The following is a 16374-nucleotide window of genomic DNA, read 5'->3' on the forward strand; positions in this document are numbered from 1 at the left end:
AATGTTTAATCATTCATCAGCCTTACTGCCTCCAGAATAAAAACAAAGTAGAGGGTTTTGTCTTTTGTTTTTTAAGGATGTCAGAGGATATGGTTTATTATTGACCCATATATAACATTCAAAATCCTTACAAGCAAGTGAGGGAAGAAGAAAGGAATACACAAGAATAAAGGTCCAGCAGGCCAGCTGGAATGTAAAAGAAAGGCTAAAAGGAAGAAATAAAGAAAACATTCATGGAGAGCTTCAAAAATAATATGTGAGTGCTTATGATATGCAAGGCACTGTGCAGAGTCCTTTATACAGTTGTCGTCATCACCATCCTATTAGCTAACGCTCACTGAACACATACTTTTTGTCAGGTACCATTCTAAGTGCTTTTCATGAGTGAACTCACATAATCTTCAGGATATCCCAAGGATGGGGTTATTACTACATTTGAGAAAGTAAACTGAAACATAAGTTCATAATACCTTCATATATTTCTTTCTATAGGTTAGACTTATTCTTTTTGACAGATAAGAATACTCAGGATCACAGATTAAGTAACATGCTCATGGTCAAAATGGCTAGGAAGTGACAGAGCTGGGATTTAAACCCAGCATTGTCTGATTCCAACGTAATTTTGACTACAGTAAATCTTCAATATCAACAGGTTCTTGGAAACTGACTTTAAGTAAAACAAGATACATCGGGTCTTTGAATAACAGTGTGTCATTATAATGTTGACGATTAAAAAATCATTTTTTATTTGTTGTATCACTTAAAGTTAGTTTTCAACAACCTCTCAATGTTAAGTGAGGACTCACTGTACATGCTTAACTTGATTGAGAGAAGAAAAATAATGATGATGATAAGCACGAGCAGTTACAGAGCTTGTGTTATATGCCAGGCACTGTTGAAAGTGTAACTATTAACATATTTAATCCTGATAACAATCCTATGAGAATAGGTACTATTATTATTTTCATGTCACAAATGAGGAAACTGAGACACAGAGAGACTAATGTACTTAGTGTTATTCAGCTGCTAATTAGGAAATTGGGCCTCAAATCCAGTCCCAGAGCCATGCTCTTACCAAAGCACTATTAAAATATGTAATGAAAGCAATTGTTTGGGATACTAAGAATGGTCTCACAGGTAAATATACATTGACACTATTATATAGCTAATATTTATTGAGTGCTTACTAAACTCTTGTAATAGACATTGTAATGTGCCACCCAACTCCCCCTTCAAGAATAAAGGATTTATTTCCACAGCTAAAAAGGTTGGTAAAAGACAATACCCCTTAGTCGTTGTCAGCTCCTAGGAGGCTGAAAAAAACCTGCCTCAGTGTTGGCTGAGGTCTTTCTTGGAACGTACTGCAGCTCACCTTCCACAGATATTGACAGCACCCCCTAATAAATACACTGAATGTTAATCTCAGGTCTGCTTCTCTAGGAAAGCAACCTATGACAATACTCTACTTAATCTCATTTAACTCACATGATCCTATACATTAAGTGTTATTATCCTCATATATTCATTTTATGAATTAAGACACTCAAGCTTAACTTGCCCAAGGTCACAGAGCTAGTCAAGGATGGAGTCAGAACTTAAACTGTGACTGTCTAATTCGGAGGCTTCACTCTCAACATCCGTGTGATTGCAGAGGAAAATACTTCAGTGAGACCTGTCATTGGTTTAGCATGTATTTTTTGTTTAAAGCAGAGGTAAGAATAGTAGTTGGAATGACCTGTAACGCAAACAAGGTCTCCTGAAACAATTTTTCCTCTAGGTCTTCTACAACTTATTTCTTGGGAAGAAAGAACTGAGGATAAAGTTGCCATATGATAGGGAAGAGGAAGATATTCAATTAAAAATATACCTTTATATATTAAATGACTTTGAATTCAAAGATAAAGGTTTCACTCTCCAATATGAAATGTTTATAATTTAATACACCTGTATAGCATCTTTCCTCATACGAAGGAAGTTGAAAACATAAAATGCCAGCATGTGGCCCTAACTTTAGTGAGAAGTTACAGTATGTTATCTGTCTATAATATCCTAAAAATATGGAGTACTGTTAAAAGGTAAGATGGGATGAGATGGCTTGAGGTGGCATAGGGCCATAGCTTTTGCCTCAGTTATGATGGTATACAATCACAGATTTTATCCAATGTTGTAAATTTCTGGTGCTTTTCTCTATCTTTATTGCTTTTTCCAGGATAGAATCACTCAAGACATATACAAATCTCTTCACTCACGTAGGCTTAAATTGTGTGGAATCCACTTTTAAAAATTATACTTTTTTGTAATTGCCCATATTTCCAGGAGAGAAAAGGGAAAATTTGCAACTAAAAAAAATCCAAATATTAAATGTATCCTCTCAGTATTTGTATGTTCTGGGTACATCTTTGATTTCAATTAAAATACAGAGTAAATAAAATATATACCCAGACATAACAGGGCCTGAAAAATCCAGTTCAGAGAAAATGAGATGCAGTTAGCAAAGATTACATGCATCAGTGAACTGTACTAAATTGAACACTTTTAAATGCCACAGATTTTCACTGTGAAACTGGGGAGTTTGAAAGAAAAATCAATAACGTTGGGGAAGGGAAACCTTCTTCACACATCTCTAATTAGTCATAGCAGAATCTGGTGGATTTCCACATTATGACTCGATCAAACTTGTGAAATTTGTTTTGATCCCAGACTCATTTGGTACATCTTCCAGAAGAAGCTCCACTCCAGATAATCAAAGGTTTTTTCAACCTTGAGTGAGCCTCAAGATCACTCTTTCAGTGTGCACCCATCCTATATTATGCTCAGTGTCTGTATAATGTTGACAACAGCAATCTCCATGGGTTTACCCTGTAAGAGCTCCATTTCTAAGAACAGGCAAAGTATCTTCAAACTGGTTGGCTTCAATTTTAGCATGAGGCTTCAAAATCTGTATTAGTAAGTGAAACCAGGCATAAAGAGGCACACTTCTTCAGATCTTTTTTTAATAAATCAAATAAATATTGGCCACATTGTTTATATTAGGGCATGCACCCTTCTGTAAAGTCATTGCTCGAGTCTAATAATGGAGTAGGTAAAAGGTTTCTGTATTTTTCTGCATAATCAATACCAAAGCTGCTGATGCAAATTTATTTGAACTCCAGGGAACATATCCTTTGAAGTTCTGGAAAAATTTTAAATATAGTGTGCAAATCAATAAGTGAACAAAAACATCTCTGTCAATGTGTTCATTTTTATTCAGAGAGGAAATATATCTTTAAGTGTAATCTCTCTCTCACTCCCTCTATGAACCTCTTCCCCAAATCATTTCTTTTACAAAAGAAACTCATGACAATCAGCTGAACAAAAAATATCCTCTTTGGCATAATTATAAGTGGTATGGAGGTACCTCTCTGAACAGGATGATTCTTCAAGCCCTAAATAGTCTTCCTCTTTCTACCCTTTTATAACATTCTATTTTTTCTTTACCCATCATTTCACATCCAAGTTTTGGAGCCTGAGTTAACTAGGATGGTTTGAGGGCATTTCCACAAGGCCTAATTTGGTAGCATGTCTTATTTTGAATGGGATGCATCTATGAAATTAAAAAAAAATTTTTTTTCATGACTGCCTATTTTCACAGTCCACTAAGCAAAAACACAAAGCGATTTTTTTTCTTACCCCCATCTTCCCTTTCTCCCTTCATTCTCTCTCTTCCCCTGTGGAGTTCAAATTTTAAAAAGGTGAAAATTGAAGCTGTTGTACACAAGGCGATTGCAACATGCATATTTGATTTTTATGATGGATCTAAATTGCTGAATAAGGCCATGGAACAAAGGGAGACTGCAGCTTCCTGCCCATCACATGCAGCCACTGAATGCAGAACAAAAGCTTCGGCCATTAGGGGCTCAGCAGGGAGACACATTATATAAATGACTTTGTCTTCTCTGCCCCCTCCCCCCCACTGGGTGCACTGGACAGGGATGGTGTGTGTGTATGTGTGTCTATGTGTTATGATTTGCTAGGGCAAGAGATAAGAAATCCTAGGAGAAGCAATGGGAATAGAAATGAACAGCACATTAAGATTCAAAAAGGCCACGTTTTCCTTACTACATCAGTGTAGCTCTTAGTGCTGTGGTGAGAGCGCCACCTAAGACAACTACTCCCCTACCAAACTTGGTGTGTATTCAGAGTAACCTGTAGCTTTTCTTTATGCTGTTTTGTTTCTTTCATCAGGAATGATGAAGTAGAAGGAAAAAACATTTAGAAAAATATAGAGCCCTAGAATTCCAAGGTAATTGCTAGGTCGGCTTCAAGAACAAACAGACATACGGTTTACTGTGGCACCAGTTTCTTAGGAAAATACACTCGAATTCCTCCTTCCAGGCTGAAGGCTTTTCTATGGGCAGGACAAGAGATGATCAATAAAAATGTCCTAAGCTATTACATAGCAGAGTCAGTCTATTTTTAGGAGGCCCCCTGTGGTGGTGACTTGAATAGGTACTACTGTTTTATCTAGCTTGAAAAACCAGCAATCCCGCACACACCTTCTCAACAATCTCTGCACAGTATTTCAGTTTTGTAGAAGAATTTTATTAATTTCATTAATTTTTTCTTTTTATTTTCCTCATCCCTGTGAATTACCTGAAGATATGGAAGAATTTTAGTAAGCTTCACAAAGGTGAATCTTTTTACTACTTCTGGTATCAACGAAAGGGGTAAGGAACAGGAGAGAGTCTCTGCAGATTATAGGCTGAAGCACAAACTGTACATTATTAAAGATGACACAGTGAACTGGGTACGATAGGACTGACACCCAGGGTCAATGGACCTCTATTTCTACCCCAACTGTCACTAAACATTTCATGTGGGGAAACATCTCTGTGATAAGTTTCTACTTCCGAAATGGTACTAGGATTTCCCAATAATCCTCCAACTCTCTAATACAGTGAAGAAAGCAGTCCTACTGTGAGCCAAAATAACTGAGGACCTTTCTATCGTGTGCGTGGAACCAGAACTGAGGGTTCTTAAAGAGAATCAATCTCAAAGACAAAACCAGCATAAGGGTGTATCTTAAAGTCACCTAACAATAACTGAATTGAGTAAAGCTAGCTAAGGGAAATGTCATGAGACAAGTGCCATTTGTCACATACTATCATTACTCTGTCAAAATGGGCTATTCATTTAAAATAAGGTAGAATCTTATGACTTACATAAAAGCTGAGAGGTTATGAGGGACAAAGAGGGGGTTGTCACTGTAGAGTAATTCAGTTCCGAGCTACAGAGGTCACCAGGCTATATTTTTATCAGTTCTTTTGGGTCTCACTTTAAGGGGGTATTGAAATATTTTTTAAAAAGATATTTAAATATTTTTATTGGATGGGAGACGGTCTCTGCTTCATGGATTATGGATAATAGAGAGACTTACACTTATCAATAATTTTGAGTAACCGGGATGAATAGGTTAGGGAGAGTCCCTTAACTCTGTATGGCCAGTGGTGAGGGGGTAACAGTCAATATGGATAAATAAGCGGATGGATGAGTACAATAGAGATGAGACTGCTGAATACTTTATTCACTTATTCAGTTATTAAATATTCATTATTGGACTACTAGGATTTCATATACTGTGGATTCTATGTGAATAAGACAGGCACAGTCCCTGCCCTAAATAATATAATAATCTTATGGTTGAGCATTGCACAGAAGACATAGAATAGTTATACAAATACATACATAGGTTAACAAATGACAAAAGATTAAAAAAGTGAAATGTTCTATGAGAATATTAACTGGGAGGACCTATCTCATCCTTTAATGAGCAGGAGACATTAAGTTGAGGCAGGAAAGAAAAAGTTAAGATATGCTGTCACCACCTACATTTCACCTTTTGGAGTGCATCTTAAGATATCAATTAAAAATATGAGTCAAGGAAATTATGTATTTCTTTAGGCTCTTACATATCTTCACCTCTCCTTTACCCTATCAAAAAAAGAAACTTTATTATTTTGCTTAAAAGTAAAACAAAATACCAATTTAGCTACAGGCCTTAGGTAATTCAAATTTAATTCAGAGTAAAAGCCCAAGGTCACAAGGCTGTAACTGTTCTATCCAATATGGCAGCCACTGGCCACATGTGGCTGTTCATACATTTAAATAAAATGAAGTAAAATTTTAAAAATTCAGTTTCTCAGCTACACTATCTACCCTTCAAGTGTTAATTAGCATACTGTACATTACAGCTAGAGGCTATTAAATTAAAATTAACTAACATTAAATATGCAGTTCCTCAATGGCACTAGCCATGTTTTGAGTGCTCAATTTCAAGTGAGTAATGGCTATCATAGTGAACAGTGCAGACACACCATTTCCATCATCACAGAAAGTGCTATTGGATAGTACTGCAGAACTACCTGGCACACTGTTCCTTCTCCAACTTCACTTTTTACTCTTCTCTCCTTGCTCATGCCCCTCCAGCCATGGTGAAATTCTTGCTGCTGCTTGGGCATGCTAGGCATGCTCCTACTTCAGGGCTTTTCCATGATTTGGCCCCTACTTTCCTCTCCAGTTCCTTGTCTCTGTACTAGCCATGCTGGCTTCCTCTCTCTGTCACTCCCAGTCTTTCTTGTCCTAAGGCTTTACACATTTTGATACCTTGAGCTGGAAGGCTCCTCCCTCCCTGCTTTACTTTTCCTTCAAATATAACTTCACTTATCACTTCATTAGGAAAGCCTTTTCTGACTAGATCAAATTTTCCTGTTACAAACTCATGTTCCTTTCTCTCATAGCACTTATTACAGTGGCAGGTTTACATTTACTGTGTCATTTTTAAATTCATGACAAACTCTTCAGATCCACTGAGAGCTCCATAAGGGCAGGGACCATGTCTGTTTTTGATTACCACTGTATCCTCAAAAGGTAGCAGAATGAATGGAAAAAGTAGGAGTTTAACAAACATCTGTGACTGAATTATGAATGAATGAATGCTCGGGAATGACAGCCAATGGTACAATAAGTTAAAAGATGTATGTTGTGTTGCATCTTCCATGCATATCAAGCACCCAAATTTCAAAGGTTATACACAGTGAACAAAAATGAATGACAGAGATTGTAAAAATGTGGGCGGTGTGAAGTACTTCTTTTAGGTTGATAAAAAAGTACTGCTCCCCCAAAGAAAAACTATTATTTGAAAACGTTATATTTATGAGAGTTATTTGTATTATTTTTGCTTAGCTAAATTATCTAATATTTTCCATAATCATGTATTAATATTGTAAGAATGTCATTTTTTACTGCAACATAAAATCATTCTGCCTTCAGTGCAGCAGAAAACCAAAGTATCTCAGAGGGGCAGCAGTTAACCATAGGAGAGCTTTTTCCCGCCCCCTCTTCTACACAGATAAGAGATGAATTCTTGGTTCATGGCTAACTGAGCATAGATCTCAATAATCATACTCATTCTTATATATTAATTTCTTTTTTTTTTTTTTGGAGACAGAGTCTGGCTCTGTCGCCCAGGCTGGAGTGCAGTGGCCGGATCTCAGCTCACTGCAAGCTCCACCTCCCAGGTTCATGCCATTCTCCTGGCTCAGCCTCCGGAGTAGCTGGGACTACAGGCGCCCGCCACCTCGCCCGGCTAGTTTTTTGTATTTTTTAGTAGAGACGGGGTTTCACCGTGTTAGCTAGGATGGTCTCGATCTCCTGACCTCGTGATCCACCCGTCTCGGCCTCCCAAAGTGCTGGGATTACAGGCTTGAGCCACCGCGCCCAGCCTATATTAATTTCAAAGTAAAAGATTTTAGTTTACAGATTCTAACTTTGGTTTCTGATACTGGGTTTGCTCCCAAAATTACATGATCTTTCTTTTGAATGTAACGAGTCCACATATTCTACCAATTGCGATTAGTTCTGAGGAATTAAATATATTCACTTATTCAACAAACATTTTTGTATTTTTTTTTTTTTTTTTTTTTTTGAGACAGGGTCTCACTCTGTCCCCCAGACTAGAGTGCAGTGGTGCGATCTTGGCTCACCGCAACCTCCGCAGCCTGGGTTCAAGCGGTTCTCCTGCCTCAGCCTCCCAAGTAGCAGGATTACAGGCACGCGCCACTATCACCTGGCTAATTTTTGTATTTTTAGTGGAGATGGGGTTTCACCATGTTGGCCAGACTGGTCTCAAACGTCTAACCTCAGATGATCCACCCACCTCAGCCTCGCAAAGTGTTGAGATTACAGGTTGAGCCACTGTGCCCTGCCTTTTTGTATGCCTTCTGTACATAAGGCATTGTGTTAGGGAAATGGTTGGCAAAACACATATTAATATATCTCTTTCAGCCCTAATAACATAGCTAATTCCTAGGTGAGCATGTAAGATAAAAATTCATTTACCAACTGTCACACATATTATTTCATCATACCCACAAGAAAATATTTTAATAAATAATTTTTTAATGAGTGCTATTTGTAGATGTGTGAAAAATATTTTATTGGTATTATTTTCTTTTTTGTTTGTTTGCTTGTTTGTTTTTTGAGACGGAGTCTCACTCTGTCACCCAGGCTGGAGTGCTGTGGCCGGATCTCAGCTCACTGCAAGCTCCGCCTCCCGGGTTCACGCCATTCTCCTGTCTCAGCCTCCCGGGTAGCTGGGACTACAGGCGCCGCCACCTCGCCCGGCTAGTTTTTTGTAGTTTTTAGTAGAGACGGGGTTTCACCATGTTAGCCAGGATGGTCTCGATCTCCTGACCTCGTGATCCGCCCATCTCGGCCTCCCAAAGTGCTGGGATTACAGGCTTGAGCCACCGCGCCCGGCCTATTGGTATTATTTTCATAAGGGGCCTCTGTCACCCAGGTTGGAGTACAGTAGCACAATCATAGCTCACAGCAGCCTAAACTCCTGGGCTCAAGTGATCCTCCTGCCTCAGCCTCCTGAGTAGCTGGCATTACAGGTATGAGCCACTATGCCAGCTGAAAAGTAATTTTTTTTAGGGGGGGGTGATACAGTTTTGTTCACTCACTCAGAGTGGAGTGGAGTGGTACAGTCTCAGTTCAGTGCAGCCTCAACCTCCCCGGGTTCCGATGATCCTCACACCTCAGCCTCCTGAGTAGCTGGCATTACAGGTATGAGCCACTATGCCAGCTGAAAAGTAATTTTTTTTAGGGGGGGGTGATACAGTTTTGTTCACTCACTCAGAGTGGAGTGGAGTGGTACAGTCTCAGTTCAGTGCAGCCTCAACCTCCCCGGGTTCCGATGATCCTCACACCTCAGCCTCCTGAGTAGCTGAGACTATAGGTATGCACCACTATACCCGGTTAATTTTTTTATTTCTTGTGAAGTTGGGGTTTTGTCATGTTGCCCAGGTTTGGAAAAGCACTTTTACAGAGATATTCTCTTAGCATTGTTTTTACTATTGAAAATGTAAGTGCTCAATAATAGTTACATAAATGATAATATAATCATATAATGGAATATTACACAACTATTAAAATGTAGTACAACTATTAAAATGTAGTGGCAGAAGTATATTTACTGCTACGGCAAGATATTGATATGCTGGTAAATGCAAAAGGTTTCAAAACTGTAACAACTTATTATATAAGCAAAAAGGATGGAATGACATCAAAATGTTATTTGCTGTATCAATGATTCTCACCTGTGCTTCATATTAGAATCAATGGGGATATTTAATAAATATACTAATACAGGAATACAATTAGAAATTCTGATTTAATTGACCATATGAGGGGCCTGGGCATCAGTATTTTTAAAAAAACAACAAAACACTCCAGATAATTCCAATGTGCACCCAGACCTTTTTAATACCTGAATTTGGTTAGTTATACCTTTCTTATCCTTCCTCTAGAACCAACTTTTGGCTTTGCCGATGTGCTATACCGAATGTTTGTCTATTATTTCATTAATAGCTATTTTTAAATTATTTTCTTTCTTCTAGTTCTTTTTGGTTTTCATTTGTTCTTTTTTCTACTTTCTTCAGCTGGATGCTTAGATCACTGAGATTTTTGCTCTTCGTCTTTTCTTATATATGCATCTAAAGCATCTAATATATGCATCTAATGTATGCATCTAAGCATCCCTTAGCTATGCCCCCCACAAATTTTGATATAAAGTATTCTGATTATAATTTATTTTAAAATATTTCCTGTTTTTCTATTGTGATTTTTCCCGAGGCATGGGATATTTAATAGCGCATTAAAATTTCCAAATATACAGAAGTTTTCTAATTATCTCTATGTTGTTCTTTTGTAGTTTAATTCCATAGTGATCTGAGACTATACTCCATCTGATTTCAATTTTATCTGAAATTTGTTGGTACTCTATGGCTAAAATATAGTTGTTATAGACTGAATATGTGTGCGCCCCTATCCCCCGCATATTCATATGGTGAACTCCCAATCACCAATGTGATGGTATTAAAAGGTGGAACCTTTGGGAGGTATTTAAAATCACAAGGGAGGAGCCCTCATGGATGAGATTACTGCCCTTTTTGAAGAGATCCCAGAGAGTTCTCTACCTCTCCTCCTGCCACCTTAGGGTATAATAAGACAGCAATCTACAGGCAAAAAGAAGGCCTTCACCTGCACCCAACCATGGTGGCACCCTGACCTTGGACTTCCAAACTCTGAAACATGAGAAGCACAATTCTGTTCTTTATAAGCAACCCAGTCTATGATACTTTCTCATAACAGCCTGAACTGCCTGAGACAATGGTCCAATGTTTAAGTGTTGTGTGCACTTAAAAATAATGGGTATTATGTAGTTGTAATATGTATTCTGAAGTTTTTGCATACAAAATAAATGTCACATTTGTTAACTGTGTTGTTCAAATTTTCCCTCTATAAATTTATCTGTCCTAACAGTTATTGGGAATGGTGTGCTAAAATCTTCTACTGTAAATATGAATTTGCATTTCTCCTTCTTGTCTTACAAGTTTACATTTTGAGGCTATGTTATGAGGTGCATACATTTTCAGAATTATTTTAGTTTCCAGGTGAATTAAATATTTTCTCAAGAAGTATCACTATTTTTCTCTGACATGTTTTTAAATGACATCCTTATATGATATTAATATAGCTTTCCCATATATGTTTGGTTAAGATTTGAATGATTGGTACATTGTATTATTGGTTCCAGTTCTTCATCCCTTCCTGTATCCATATCCTTTGCCACATGACTGCTGTTCCTTAAACTAGAGGCAGGGTACCTCCCTGCCCTTTGACTTTGGGTTCAGTCATATTACTCATTCTGCCTTAAGATGTTAGTAACTGTGCTGCAATCAGAGCCTTGATTTGCACTTATTCAACTGAACTTGCCCATGCTTCCATCATCACCATGAGATTATGTCCTGACTTGACAGTCCAAGGCAGAACAGCAGACCTGGACCCAAACTCCAGTTTGAAGCCAAGCTAAACTTAGATCCGTTCATCCCAAGATGCATTAGAAAAAATAAATTATTTTTGTCACTAAATTAGAAGCATTACTATAGCAAAAGCTAATAGAGAAGATGGTAACCTAGACATAGGATGCTCCCGTAGCAAAAAACCTAAAATAATGTGATAGATTTGGAGTCAGAAAGCAAGAAGTGGCCGGGCGCGGTGGCTCAAGCCTGTAATCCCAGCACTTTGGGAGGCCGAGACGGGCGGATCACGAGGTCAGGAGATCGAGACCATCCTGGTTAACACGGTGAAACCCCATCTCTACTAAAAATACAAAAAACTAGCCGGGCGAGGTGGCGGGCGCCTGTAGTCCCAGCTACTCGGGAGGCTGAGGCAGGAGAATGGCGTAAACCCAGGAGGCGGAGCTTGCAGTGAGCTGAGATGCGGCCACTGCACTCCAGCCGGGGCAACAGAGTGAGACTCCGTCTAAAAAAAAAAAAAAAAAAGAAAGCAAGAAGTATGAAACTAAAACAGCAAGCTGGAAAATGGCAAGGAAAATGGTTACAGGAGAAATGATGACTCATAGTGGCAAAACATTTGGTTAAAATGTTGCATGGGATAATCTGAGAGAAAAATTATATAATAAACTTCTGGAGTTCAGGTAGTAGAATATGAGGGAAAATGAACACATGAGCTGTTTTGTGCCGTATTTGGTAAGTTACTACAAGAAAGAAATGACATCAAAAAAAAGTGGTCCATTTCCAAGTAGAATTAAAGGGACGATGAATTGTCCAGACATTTTAGAATTGTAAAGTAAAACTGTTGCTCCCAAGTAAAAGCTATGGTCATTAAGAAACAGCTTCAGAGAGAAGACCAAACCCAGGGAACTGGGTAAAGACCACATCAAGGACATGGCTGTCAGACCCTGTGCTAAGACCTCTGAAAGATGGTGGTGCCTCACAGGTCATCTCTACTTGAGAAAAAAGGGTGACTTCTAGAAATAAAAAAAGCATAGTCCCACAGATATGTGATGTACCGCCAGGTACCTGTAACATAAGTCTAAAGAGAACAGCATGTCTAAAAAAGAATTGTGGGTGTGGGTTTTGGCATATAGAGTGAATTGGAATCAAACATAAAAACCTAGACAGTTTCTGAGAGAGACAAATTAGTAGAAGCACGGCCGGCCTGGCCTACAAGAAGTGGTGATTATTTGAGGTGTAACATACTTGTGGGGCAAAGGATTCTGGGAAATTAGTGGAGTAAGAAACACCAAGAATCCATCTCACCACCTGGACAAAAATTTCATTGGCAGAATCTAAGATAACGATTTTGAAACTCTGGGAACTACTTTGAAGGCCTGCAACTTTTAGAGGAAGGCTTGGACAGTAAACAGTAACTATTTTCAGGTAGCTCTTAGCAAGGTGGCAGCTATGCATTCCGCATCCCCCAGCCCCATGGCAAGCAGCCATGCAAGTGTGTTCCTGGAGCAGCTTGCACACAATTACAAGAGCCAGATAGGGAAATAAGTGCCCCATGCTCCAAATATTGAGGAGCCAAGCTGGTAATCACTGATTGCTGATGATGGAGGGACAGACACAGAGACAGGCAGCCATTGCTTGAAGCCCCTCCCACTCCAGCTAAATCAATTTCCAGGGGATTTAAAGGACTAGCATATTTTGTGCCCCTAAAGTTTTATCTTTTTCTCTTTTTGGGAGTTTAGTATTTATGAACTAGGGGATTCAAATGCAGCCACATATACAGAGGATTTAGAAAGTCATGGCATAGGCCCAGGGAAAGGCATCGGCTCAGAAAAAAACTGAGTTTTTAAAATCTTAAGTTGAACCCTCAGGCTGATTCCCAGCATGGAGACAGCCTAAAACAAAAATTTTTAAAGCAAACCCTAGGGAAGAGGAGGATATGATTTCCAGAGTAAAAGTTCAATTTCTGTATAGTGATTTATCAACAAAAAATTCACAAAGCATACAAAGTCATAGGAAAGTATGGCCTATTTGAAAAAAAATATTAAATAAACAGAAAATGTACTTGACAAAGACAAGATGGCAGACTTACCAGACAAAACCTCCCAACAACTATCTTACAGATGCTCAAAGTCCTAAAGAAAAATTTAGAAAAAGTCAAGAAAACATAGTATGAATGAAGTAGAAACATCAACACAGACAGAAAACATAAGAAACTAAAAAGTTCTTGACCTGAAAAGTACAATAATTGAAATAAAAAAGTTCACTAGAAATATTCAAAAGCAAGGCCGGGCGCGGTGGCTCAAGCCTGTAATCCCAGCACTTTGGGAGGCCGAGACGGGCGGATCACGAGGTCAGGAGATCTAGACCATCCTGGCTAACACTGTGAAACCCCGTCTCTACTAAAAAATACAAAAAACTAGCCGGGCGAGGTGGCGGGCGCCTGTAGTCCCAGCTACTTGGGAGGCTGAGGCAGGAGAATGGCGTAAACCCGGGAGGCGGAGCCTGCAGTGAGCTGAGATCCGGCCACGGCACTCCAGGCCGGGCGACAGAGCAAGACTCCGTCTCAAAAAAAAAAAAAAAAAAAAAAAATAAAAAAGCAGGTTTGAGCAGATGATAGCAAGAATCCGAAAACATGAAGACAATTGAAATTATCAAGTCTGAGGAATGGAAAGAAGAAAAGAAAAGTGAACACAGCCTAAGGCAATCAAGCTGACCAACACAATGAAATCCTGTCTCTAATTAAAGTGAGAGCCCCGAAAGAAGAAGAGAAATTATTTGAAACAGGAGGCAGAGAGATTATTTGAAGATAACGTGTCAGCTCCTCAAATTTGATGAAATGCATGAATATAAACATCCACCAAACTCAACTAACTCCAAGTAGGATAAAATCAAAGAGGTCCCACGAAAACACACTAAAATCAAACTGTCAAAAGCCAAAGCCAAAGTGTCTTCAAAGCAGAAAGAGAAGGAACTCATCACATATAAGATTTCTTCAACAAAAGTATCAGCATATTTCTCATCAGAAACTTCGAAGTCCAGAATGCAGTGGGCCATTATATGCAAAGTGCTAAAAGAAAACAAAACAAAACTGTTAACCAAAAACTTTTATCCAGAGAACTGTGTTTCAAAAGTGAGGGAGAAATTAAGACATATACAGATAAACAAAAGCTGAGGGAGTTTGTTACCAACAGACCTGCCCTTAAAGAAATGGTAAAGGGAGTGCTTCATGTTGAGACAAAAGACACTACAAAGTAACACAAAGTCATATGAAGAAATAAAGATATCCACAAAAGTAAATACGTAGGCAATTATAAAAACTAGCATTATTTTGACTTTAGTTTATAACTCTACTTTCTGTTTGTACCTGACTCAAGAGTCTAATGCATAAAAATTATTAGTCTATGTCTCTGGACATACAAAAATTATTAGTCTATGTATAAAGATGTAATTTTGTGGTATCAATAACTGAAATGATAAGGAGCTATATATAAGCAGTGATTTTGTATGGTATTGTGTATTTGCATGCTATTGAAGTTAAGTTTGTGTACGTTTAAATTTGAATATTGTAACTTTAGGATGTTAAATGTAATTCCTACAGTAGCCACAAAGAACACAGCTATGGAAAAAACACAAAAGGAAATGAGAAGGGAATTAAAACACCATACTATAAAAAATTAATTAAACATTGAAGATGACAGCAATGTAGAAAATGAGGGGTAAAAAATGCTCTAACGCATATAGAAAGCAAACAGCAAAAGAAGTAAGTCTCTCCTTAGCAGTAATTACTTTTAATGTAATTGAATTCAATTTTTCAGTCAAAACACAGAGATTTGCAGAATGGATTTTAAAACATGATTCAAATATGCACTGTCTATAAAAGACTCATTTTAGATCCAAAGACATAAATAGGTTGAAAGTGAAAGGATGGAAAAAGATATTTCATACAAAAATAACAAAAAGGGAACAGGGGTGGTTATACTAATATCCGACAAAATACTTTATATCAAAAGATATTACAAGAGGGTGAGTATGGTGGCTCATGACTATAATCCCAGCACTTTGGAAGGCCAAGGCAGACGGATCACTTGTGCTCAGGAGTTCAAGACCAGCCTGGGCAACACAGTGAAACCCTGTCTCTAATTAAAAAAAAAAAAAAAAAAATTACAGGAGATTAAAATGGTGTTATATATATTAATAAAAGACTCAATACAGCAAGAAGATATACTAATTATAAACATTATACCTTATAATTGACCATCAGAATATATGAAGCAAAAATGGACAGAATTGAAAGGACAATTCTACAATAATATTTGAAGACTTAATACCCTACCCTTAACTAACTGGGATTTATTTCTGGAATGCAAGGATGGTTCAACATATGAAAATCAGTTTTCTTCAGTTGGCTTTTCCATTTTATATTTTACATGTATAGATACATGTAAACATATCATATCAACATGTAACAGATATTATATATGTACAGATACATGTAAACAGATACCAAGTTAACAGAATGGAGGAAAGAGAAAAAAAAATAGATGATCATCTCAACCGATGCAGAAAAGCATTTGACAAAATTCAACATCCTTTCATAACAAAAACACTCAACACAATAGGGATAGAAAAAAACTACTTTAACATAATAAAAGCCATATATGAACAACCCACAGCTAATATCATACTCAATGGTGAAAGACAGAGAGTTTTTTTTTTTATAAGACCAGGAACAAGGCAAGGATGTCCACTTTGCCACTATACTCAACACAATAGTGGAAGTTCTAGCAAGGGCAATTAGTCAAGAAAATGAAAAAAAAAAAAAACAAAAAGAGACATACATATTTCAAATAAAGAGGCAAAATTATCTCTGCTTGCAGATGTTGTAATTGTTTACATAGAAAATTCTTAAATATGCCACACACAAAAATTGTTAGAATGAACGAATTCTGCAAAGTAGTAGGATGCAAAATGAATACTCAAGCAGCAGATGCATTTCTTTTTTTTTTTTTTTTTT

This window comes from Colobus angolensis, unplaced genomic scaffold, assembly GCF_000951035.1.
Source record: "Colobus angolensis palliatus isolate OR3802 unplaced genomic scaffold, Cang.pa_1.0 Scaffold116, whole genome shotgun sequence".
In the NCBI taxonomy this organism is placed as follows: Eukaryota; Metazoa; Chordata; class Mammalia; order Primates; family Cercopithecidae; genus Colobus; species Colobus angolensis.